This window comes from Lampris incognitus, chromosome 8 (assembly GCF_029633865.1).
Source record: "Lampris incognitus isolate fLamInc1 chromosome 8, fLamInc1.hap2, whole genome shotgun sequence".
In the NCBI taxonomy this organism is placed as follows: domain Eukaryota; kingdom Metazoa; phylum Chordata; class Actinopteri; order Lampriformes; family Lampridae; genus Lampris; species Lampris incognitus.
The window spans coordinates 31,605,742-31,616,332 of record NC_079218.1 but is presented as its reverse complement, the minus strand read 5'-3'; the positions used below and the strand labels follow the sequence as shown (position 1 = coordinate 31,616,332).

Genomic DNA, 10,591 nt, shown 5'->3' with positions numbered 1-10,591 from the left:
GATCAAGTCTGTTCTTATCAGCTGAATAAAAATCTAGGTAGATTTGGAGTCTGTGTAGCCTGTCGCCCTCCAATCTGAGTCAACCGCAGATGCGCTAGTGTGGTTACCTTTCAAAATGAAATTACTCGCCGACATGTTCACCCTCTGGATTTGTGGACTCGTACTGTGACTTGTTCATCGTCATCACATCAAATCTGCAAGGGCGTGAGACTGCAAGGCTGTAAAAGCCACTGATAGGCCTCAAGTCTGTTTCACTTGTGGAAACGACGGTGGTCGCTGCAGCACTTGCCTATGTAATCGTTGTACCCCAGAGACCGAGGGTTGTTTTACCTTGTATCTAATTTTAAGGTTTTCCCATTTCTTTTTGGCTTGCTCATTCGACACAAGACCATTTAGCTTCATTTCATTGAGACTTTTTCTGGGAAGACTCCACAAGCCTCCTGTCTTCGTCAGTGCCAGTGTCTCCAAACCATATAACATAGCTGGTACAACCGTCTTGTAAACCTTCTGTTGCAAATCACTCCTGACAGAAGGGTACCAGCAGGAGTTAAAGGAAAGGTTTACAAGATGGTTATGAGACCAGCTATGTTATATGGCTTGGAGACTGGCACTGACAAAAAGACAGGAGGCAGAGCTGGAGGTGGCAGAGTTGAAGATGCTGAGATTTTAATTGGGAGTGATGAAGAAGGACAGGATTAGGAATAAATATATTAGAGGGACAGCTCAGGTTGGACGGTTTGGAGACAAAGCAAGAGAGGCAAGATTGAGATGGCTTGGACATGTGTGGAGGAGAGATGCTGGGTATATTGGGAGAAGGATGCTGAATATGGAGCTGCCAGGGAAGAGGAAAAGAGGTAGGCCAAAGAGGAGGTTTATGGATTTGGTGAGAGAGGACATGCAGGTGGCTGGTGTGACAGAGGAAGATGCAGAGGACAGGAAGAGATGGAAACGGATGATCCGCTGTGGTGATCCCTAATGAGAGCAGCTGAAAGTAGTAGTAGTAGACTCTTCTCCACCCACTCCACCCTGCCTGCACTCTCTTCTGCACTCCCCGTTACTTTGCACATCCATCCATCCATTATCCAAACTGCTTATCCTGCTCTCGGGGTCACAGGGATGCTGGAGCCTATCCCGGCAGTCATTGGGTGGAAGGCGGGGAGACAGTTGACCCCAAACTCGTACGCCTTCATCACCTCGACTCCTTGCATCCTCACCATTCCTCTCCTCCCTCTCATTTACAAATATATATTCCGTCTTGCTCGTACTGACTTTCATCCTCTTCTCTCCAGGGCATACCTCCACCTCTCCAGGCTCTCCTCAACCTGCACCCTACTCTCGCTACAAATCACAATGTCATCAGCAAACATTATAGTCCACGGAGACTCGTGCCTGATCTCATCTATCAACCTGTCCATCACCATTACAAACAAGAAAGGGCTCAGAGATGATCCTTGATGTAATCCCACCTTCACCTTGAACCCATCTGTCATTCCAACTGCACACCTGACCACTGTCACACTTCCCTCATACATATCCTGCACCACTCTTACATACTTCTCTGCAACTCCCGACTTCCTCATACAATACCACACCTCCTCTCTCGGCCCCCTGTCATATCTTTTCTCTAAATCCACAAAGACACAATGTAACTCCTTCTGGCCTTCTCTATACTTCTCAATCAACATTCTCAAAGCAAACATGGCATCTGTGGTGCTCTATCGTGGCATGAAACCATACTGCTGCTCGCTAATCGTCGCCTCTCCTCTTAACCTAGCTTCTATTACTCTTTCCCATATCTTCATGCTGTTGCTACAGCTCTGTACATCACCCTTATTCTTGAAAATCGGTACCAGTGTACTTCTTCTCCACTCCTCAGGCATCCCCTCACTTTCCAAAATTGTGTTAAACATCTATTTAAAAACTCCACTACCATCTCTCCTAAACATCTCCGTGCCTCCACAGGTATGTCATCAGGAGCAACTGCCTTTCCACTCTTCATAGCTGTTCTCACTTCCTCCTTGCTAATCCACCGCACTTCCTGATTCACTATCCCCACATCATCGTGGTTGAATATTATTTATGGCCTACATGATTCAAGTAATGTTTTAATACAGTAATTGTTTCACACATTCATATGAAGTTCGTTTTGTTTTTTTGATTTTTTAGTCACCAATTGGAAAAGTTACAATGTTCCGTCAATATTGGAATGAATTGTGGGAAGTTAAATCAGTGAAGTCTACACGAAGTCCGCTTGAGGCTCCTTGTGAATTTGGACAACCCTCAGCACTCCGGGAATGCTCCTGCAAAGTCCGAGAGTCTGCAAGTGTGGTATAGTCCAGACATTTGGATTCAGCCTAAACTTCCTTTTTTTTAGCTTTCCCCAACTGGGCCCAATAGGGTCCAACTGCAGCACAGGCCTCCCTCCTCAGACCTTTCTCCACAAACCCATCAGAACTATAATGAACGACTTGTTCGGGAAATTCGTTCTTTGTTGAACATGTTTATCCTTAACGTGCAAATCTCCAGAGTTATATGCATATTCACAGTGTATTTACAGTACATTACCACAATGCCAGTTGTGCAAACAATACTTTGTCAGCTGCAGTCCTCAAACTTTGAATTCTATTTCTCTATATCTCGGTAGAGGAAATAATTGCTTGAGATAATTAGTGCCAAATGCTACTGTTTCCATGTGCACCTAGCAAGTTCTTGAACATGCATATGCATGTTGATATACTTGTGCGTTTGTGCATGCATGCATGCATGCAAACACACACACACACACACACACACACACACACACACACACACACACACACACACACATGTAAACGGGCACTCAGTTGGAATGCCAAGTCTTACCTGCACAGCTGTTTGCCAGTCGAGGAGCAAAGGCAATTTGGCCCTGGCCAAGTCTGAAATTCCTTACACAGTTACTTACACATATCTCTGGGAAAGACAAATCTTCCGGGGTGCTCCTCAGCTAATTATTCCATAATTGTTGTTGGTGCCCTGTTGTTGATGGCTTCCATAGTGCCTTGTGTGGTGCTTTATGAATGAGTAAATAGACTTCACGTCTTGTTCTGGTCAACATAATGACTTTTTTTCACCGCTGTGCTGCTCTCATCTCCAGCCCCTTGTGTTTTCCATAGAAGGTTGTTTCGAATATACTACACACAAAACCATGCTGTTTTTAATTACGTATTGTTGAGCAAACATTTAGCCGCACTTCTGTGAGAGGGACTGGTTTATTCCGTTGGTCTAGCATAGTATATTTGTATTTATATATTGTAGCGAATTCAGGGGATAACGCAACCACACGAACTGCCGCGGCCGGGAAGCGAACCCGTATCACCCGCACCGCAGGAGACATCGCTAACCGCTCGACTAAAGGGTCGGACCCGCCAGCCAGCGGCCAGCGTGTCTTCTTATCCGTGCACGTTACACTACCCCCTCCTTAGGGAAGCATATCAGCTCCTTAACGCCTCAGGGCGCATACGCTTTCGATGGCCTTACGGTCGCCCCATCCCACTTCTGCTACCAATGTAATCGGTTATTTTCTTGCCCGGTGCGGGATTCGATACGGGGTGTACTGCACCACAAGGCGACGTCACTAACCGCTCGACTAAAGGGTCAGACCCATTAACTAGGGACTAACGTGTCTTATTAGTACTTTACAGTCGTCACCCTCTCCCGGAAGCGAGCCCTCGCGCTTTGTTATTCCTGCACTCCGAAGAGACGTCTGAGGATCTGTACACTTCCGAATCCCACCACTGCCACCAATGTAGCGAATTCGGGGGACAACGCAACCACAGGAACTGCCGCGGCCGGGAAGCGAACCGGCGTCCCCGCGTTTAAGCATATCAGCTCCTTCACGCCTCAGGGCGCATAAGCTTCCGATCGCTCCATCCCACTTCTGACACCAATGTAACCGGTTATTTTCTTGCCCGGTGCGGGATTCGATACGAGGTGTACTGCACCACAAGGCGACATCACTAACCGCTCGACGGTTAGCGATGTCTCCTGCGGTGCGGGCAATACGGGTTCGCTTCCCGGCCGTGGCAGTTCCTGTGGTTGCGTTGTCCCCCGAATTCGCTACAATATTTTTATATATTTATTTTTATATGTTGAAACTTTGAAAGAGGCTTGATATTTTGCTAGCTCGCAAGAAAAACAGCGCGCCAGCATGCGCTCGTGAGCAGAGTGACGACTGACAGAGTCCGGTGGGAAACTGTCGCACATTACGAAAAAGTATAGCCAGTAATAATATAGCCAGCAAATCCATCCATCCATCCATTATCTTAACCGCTTATCCTGCTGCAGTGTGCCGGAGCCATTACTTAATTTTTATTGTCCCAATTTTGGTTACATTATTACAAATTATACATTATTCATTATTTGGTTACAGTAGTCCTGTACATTTTTAAATGTTTTTTTTTCTCTCATTTTTAAAATCTTTTCACGTACCCCCAGGGGACCACCAACGTACCACTAGGGGGACGCGTACCCCCGGTTGGGAAACACGGATAATGGATGGATGTTCGGGAAACCCATTCACATTAATTTTACACAGATTAGACTAATGTCCAAGAACCAGCGAGCGTAATTTAATTCGATATAAGCTCGTGTGTAAACTTTGGTAAAACTCCAAAATCTCAATTTTTTTCCTCATCTCGTAGCCCCCCTTCCCATCCACCCCTGTATGTCTGTTATGTTTATCTGTTGACGTTTCACCCCGCTTATCGTAAAGCGAATTTGAGTGTTAGAAAAGCGCTATATAAGTTGAATTTATTATTATTATTATTGTTATTATTATTTCCTAAATTTGCTGTTTGACGCCAAAGCGGAACAGACGTTGGGAATGACGTTGGTGACGTAAGACGTACAAACGTTTCCTGGCCTTGCTGCCTCAACTTTTCCCTCCAGTTGAGTCAGTTAGCTAGATCGAGGTAACGAGGCTTTACCTGCTGAAGATATCGATTTTTTAAATATTAAATATAGTGGAAAACTCACAAAATATCTTGTGTCCTTAACAACGTTCATTAAGGTGAGTTATGCCGACACTAATAGCCGTACTTAATTCGCCTAGCATTTGTTTTGCTAACGCTACTTACCTAGCCACGCCAAACTAGACATGCTAGCTAGTTATTTAGCTGCGCTTAGCTTGAAAACGCACTCTACTAACCGCAACTAACGTGAGATACTTTTCACTTAGTTATAGTTATTTATCTACTGCTTGCGTTGTGTGGGTTGGACTTCTGTCCAGTTGAGTCGCTTAACAGCCTGATATGTTCGGAAATTATTTAAGTACCCTACGTCGCAATGCTCGCGTCGTTAGCTGCCGCGTACTATATTATGGTCTATAAACTGGTGTTATCTGATTTAAACATGTCATGCGACAATCTGAACACATCACAGACGACATTTGTAACATTAGATAATATGTGTGCGTACTTCACTCGTGGCAAGTGAAAGAGTCATTTGGACGCCTGTAAGATTGTAATGATTTTTCACAACTCGTCAATAACACGTGGATGCTGAAGGCGAACATTTAGATGGATTTATCAGTGTTGGCGTTTGTGACTTCGGCCAAGTGCTGTGCAGCCAGTTAAACCCTAAAATTAAACGCGACGGACTCAAATTCCAAGTGTAGGCCATTGGAACCTAACTTTAGCAGGTGACCCCATACGGAACAAACGTCAGCCGACCACCAAACAATAAAATAAAATGAAAAAAAAACAACAGTCGATAACTGCCAATTTTAGCTACTTGTTTGTGCTGTATGGAGAAGTTGCCATTTATTTCGTTTCTCAAGGACAAACGTCTGCGTATTCATGTGGTCGTGTACAAGAACAAGTACATTGCACTCACAGTAATTCATTGCATTTCACATTATTATTATTATTATTATTATCATCCATCCATCCATCCATTATCCAAGCCACTTATCCCAATGGGGGTCGCGGGATGCTGGAGCCTATCCCAGCAGTATTATTATTATTATGATTATTATTATCCATTATCCAAACCGCTTATCCTGCTGTCAGGGTCGCGGGGATGCTAGAGCCTATCCCAGCAGTCATTGGGCGGCAGGCAGGGAGACACCCTGGACAGGCCGCCAGTGTTGTTATTATACAAATTTCCTGTAACTTCATGCCATAATACAACACAATAACCGGGCCCATTCCTTGGGCCTAGGGTTAGAATGAGGTAGAAGTCTATTTGATGGATAGTGCCTTTCTTAGGATATGAGATGTTCCAAGTAGTGCAATCTTCTGTAGTTCTTGTATTCTGATATTACCTGGGATCCATTGGGTGTATTTCTCCATCCTTTTTTTTTTTTACAAGTCCCAGGGCTCCTATCACAACTGGTATTGTTGTGGTTTTAATTCCCCACATTCATTCAATCTCGATTTCAAGGTCTTTATATTTCGAAAGTTTTTCAGTTTTACTGAGGTGCTCCTTTTAGTTGGGATGGACATGTCAATGAGTAGGCAGCTTTTTTATTTTTTGTTCTTGATGAGAAAGTCTGGTCTGTTGGCCTTTATCTCACAATCTGTCTGTATTGGTATGTCCCATAAGATTGTGATGTCGTCTTTTTCTGTTACTGTTTGGGGCTTGTGCTCGTACCATTTTTCTTTTGTGTTGATGTTGGATTCTTTGCAGATGTTCGAGAGGTTATTATTATTATTATTATTATTATTATTATTTCACATCGCTGGATCCAACATCGCTTGCTGAGTCCAACTATAAACTTAGTAGTCAGGGAATGTCAGTCACGCAGGCATCTTATTCATACAAATTTTAATTGCGGACCCCTGTTTTGACAAGGGATTGCTGTGATAGATGTGCTATAATAAGGATGACGCAATTTTTAGTGTGATTCTGTGCATATTATTTGAAAACTGCATTGTAAGAGATGGGTTCAGTAAAAATAGTTGAAAATTCTCTGTTCAGAATTATATTTTAAAGGGATACTTGCATCAAAATCCGACTTTTCCTGTTGTTAATCGATGTAAGGAGTGTGGATGTGATCGATGAGACAAATGGTAGCCCTAAAATCACATTTATGGCCAGATGAGAGATATCGGCGGCCGAGTAACTGATTTCCATTTGGCGAAAATGTGGTAATTTGCCACGTCACGAATTACCATTAGGATAGAGGGTGTGTCTGTAGCGGGACACTATAAAAGCGGAGATGCACCATTTTCTCTCCCCCCCCTGCTTCCTTGCTGGTTCAAGTTGAGGTGGTTTTGCTGAGATTTTATTATCGATCTTGCTAGCCGTATTGCAGATGTCCCCCATTCAAGTCGTGTCTCCGACAAAATGACATTTGGTACAAATTCAGAACAATTTATGGTTCTTTTTATAAAGGCCAATTAGAATTTCTGTCATCCATTGTCAAAATGAAAACATTTAATTTAATTTAATATGGCATCCTCTGTATTTTCAAGTACTATCTCAGAATTGGGTTCTAGTAACCTAGTAACCCGCAAGGGTTCTTGTGGGTTTGGGTGGTTCCAAGCACAAAGAGAATACCTTATAATCTCTCTTATCATAGAAATCATCCCTAAAAGAGAATGGACGATGACAGCAGTAATTGTAATCACAGGTTTACTTTAACAACTGTTGTTTTCCTACTTCCAGTAATGGCAGATGTACAATTCAATACAAATTAAAAGAAAATCTTTCTATTTAGGGAAGATTTCAGGTGTGTGTGTGTTTGTGGGGGGGGTATAGCAAGTGGCAGTCTGAGCCCTAATGTGAAACTATAGGCCTTTTTTTCAGTAGGTAGTTGTGGAAATTTAGAATTGTACGTTCTCAGTTGCTGACTAGGGATGGGTGTCGTTAAGATTTTAATGGTACTACTACTCTTACCTATACTGTTAATGGATCCGGTACTTCAACGGTACTCTTATTGGTTCTTTTTATTTTGTTCTTATTATTTTTTATCACAAAAAAACGAGACAAATTAACAACAGAATTAACATTGCTATATTTTCTTATGTCTGGACAGAGAGTTACTTTTAATCATTAACCCATGTGTGTGTAATTTAGCTAACTCCGTGTGGGCTCTAGGCTGCTAGCATATACATAACATACCACTGGGCGGCACGGTGGCCCAGTAGTTAGCACCGTTGCCTCTTAGCAAGAAGGTGCTGGGTTCGAACCTGAAGCCGTCCAAGGTCCTTTGTGTGTGGAGTTTCCATGTTCTCCCTGTGTCTGCATGGGTTATCTCTGGGTGCTCTGGTTTCCTCCCACCATCAAAAAGACATGCATGTTAGGGTTAATACTCCTGCCTGTGCCCCTGACCAAGGCAATAGAAAGAAGAACTGGAGTTGGTCCCCATGCGCTGCAAGGTGGCTGCCCACTGCTCCTAGCTATACAGCTAGGATGGGTTAAATGCAGCAAGTGCATTTCATTGTATGTATGTACAAATGACAAAGTGTATTCTATTCTATTCTATTCTATTCTATTCTATTCTATTCTATTCTATTCTATTCTATACCTGAGGTGGATGGGGCAACAAGTGATAAACTATGAGCTAGGCAGTCGAAAGCTGTGCATTTCTCTGCCTGTATTTGATGCACTTCGCTAGATGTTTCTAAAGATTGCTTGCGTTTCTGCTCATACATGCAAAAGACTTGTTGCACTTTTGGCAATGAGTTATTGTCAGCATCGACTCTAGTGAAGTATAACCAGACTTTTGACCATTTAGTTCTTTCTCTGTCATTGTCACTAAGAGCAGGCTCTGTGTGTGTGTGTGTGTGTGTGTGTGTGTGTGTGTGTGTGTGTGTGTGTGTGTGTGTGTGTGTGTGTGTGTGTGTGTGTGTACGCACACGTCTGAGAGAAAGAGGCAGCACATAACGACAGGGTCTGATTGAGAGCTCTCTTCTGGATTTGGGTGCAAGATAACATTTATGTTTTATGTACAGAGGTGCACATAAGTGGTGCGCAGGTGCGCATGCGCACTTAAAATATTCAACGAGCACCAGATTCAAGTGTTTTACAGCACATTTGCGTACCAAACATTTTGCAGTGCAGAGTATGAGCCACTGCTTTTAGCCAATGCTATAGTATGAGCCACTAATTTCTCCAAAATGTCAAAGAAGCAAGCGACATTGAGTAATTTCTTTGGTCTTCCTCCACCTCCACCAAAGAAACGCCATACTGAACCAGAACCAAAGTCAAAGCGTAAGTTTTCAGAGAAATGGCTGCAGGACATCGGCTGGCTTCAAACAGATGACGCCCGCACTGAGATGTGGTGTAAACTATGTCAGGAAAATCCCACATTAGCGGATAGAAACTGCCACTTTTATATGGGGACGAAAAACTTCAGCCATCCAGCTTTTGATGAGCATGCAAACAGCAGAGAACACCAGAAAGTAGTGGAAGCTATTGCTAACAGGCGCAGCCAGGACCAGAGACCCAGCGGCCCACTCGACAGGTGGCAAGACAGACTGACGGAAGAACAACATCAGGCACTGAGAAACATGCTCTGGTTGGCCTTTCACAAAGCGAAACATGCACGTCCTATGCGTTCATACGAGGAGGATATTCCGCTTCTCAAGAGGTTAGAAGTTAACGTTGGGACTGCTTATCATTCGCGAGAAGGGGGATCCCGCATCACGGGGAGCATCGCTCAGACAATAAGTTCAGAGTTAAGTGAAAAACTGAAAGCAGCTGAATTTTGGGGTGTGCTTTTCGATGGATCCGAAGATATAACAAAAACGGAGCAGGAAATTGTGTACGTTGTTTCTGTGTCCCGCAATGGCAAATACAGCTCAGACTTCCTTGGATTAATTAATCTGGGGGCCAACCGACATAGTGGATGGACTTGTGCAACTGTTCAATGATTGTGGTTTAGCGGAGTGGAAGGCAAAGTTGGTGTCTGTATGCAGTGATGGAGCAGCTGTCAACGTTGGAGTTTACATCGGGGTTCGTCCCAAATTACGTCAGATGGTGGATATCGGGGATTCCCTTGTGCATATCCTGTGCACCGCCCACACGTTGGAGAACTGCGCTAAATCAGCTGATCGTGCGGTCCCATACTGTGAGTCATTTAATAAATCTATCATCACTTTGCTAAGCTTTTACTTAAAGAAAGGGGTGCAAAACGAATTGCACAACTACAAAAGATATGTGAGGAGAAAGACATTGATTTTGTCAAACTAGGTAAGTTCCACAACATCAGATGGTCTGCATGGAGACAAGAGACTGTTTAAAATATGGAGAATGTTACCAGCCATTCAGATCCAAGTGGCAACAAGTGATGACAGTAGCCTAAAACATATCAGCACAGAGCGTTTTCGTTGTTTCCTAGCCAACATGCTTGATGTTGGGAACATTTTACAGTTCACCTCCCTCAGGTTCCAGAAAGACAATCTGACTATTGGTGAATGCAAAGATGAGCTCATGGTTGCTATTGGACAGTTGACGCTACTGATGGGCAGTGAGGGCAAGTACAGGGAGGAGACTGTGGCACATGCTGAAGCTGACAGGGATAAGATTGATGTGTTGAGAGCTTTAATTCATGAATTTGAAAGCAGATATGAATCCCTCAAGTCATGCGATCACTTTTTGATTTTTG

At 43.6% G+C, this 10,591-nt stretch overlaps 1 protein-coding gene across 1 annotated transcript in view; it reads left to right on the top strand.

The window, feature by feature from the left end:
• The first annotated feature begins 4,920 nt into the window (after window positions 1-4,920).
• Window positions 4,921-10,591, top strand: part of nup98 (nucleoporin 98 and 96 precursor) — an 83,708-nt gene continuing 78,037 nt past the window's right edge. Inside the window, exon 1 of the mRNA XM_056284494.1 lies at window positions 4,921-5,047. The gene's annotated coding sequence lies outside the window, so the exon portion shown is untranslated. The remainder of the gene's footprint in view (window positions 5,048-10,591) is intronic.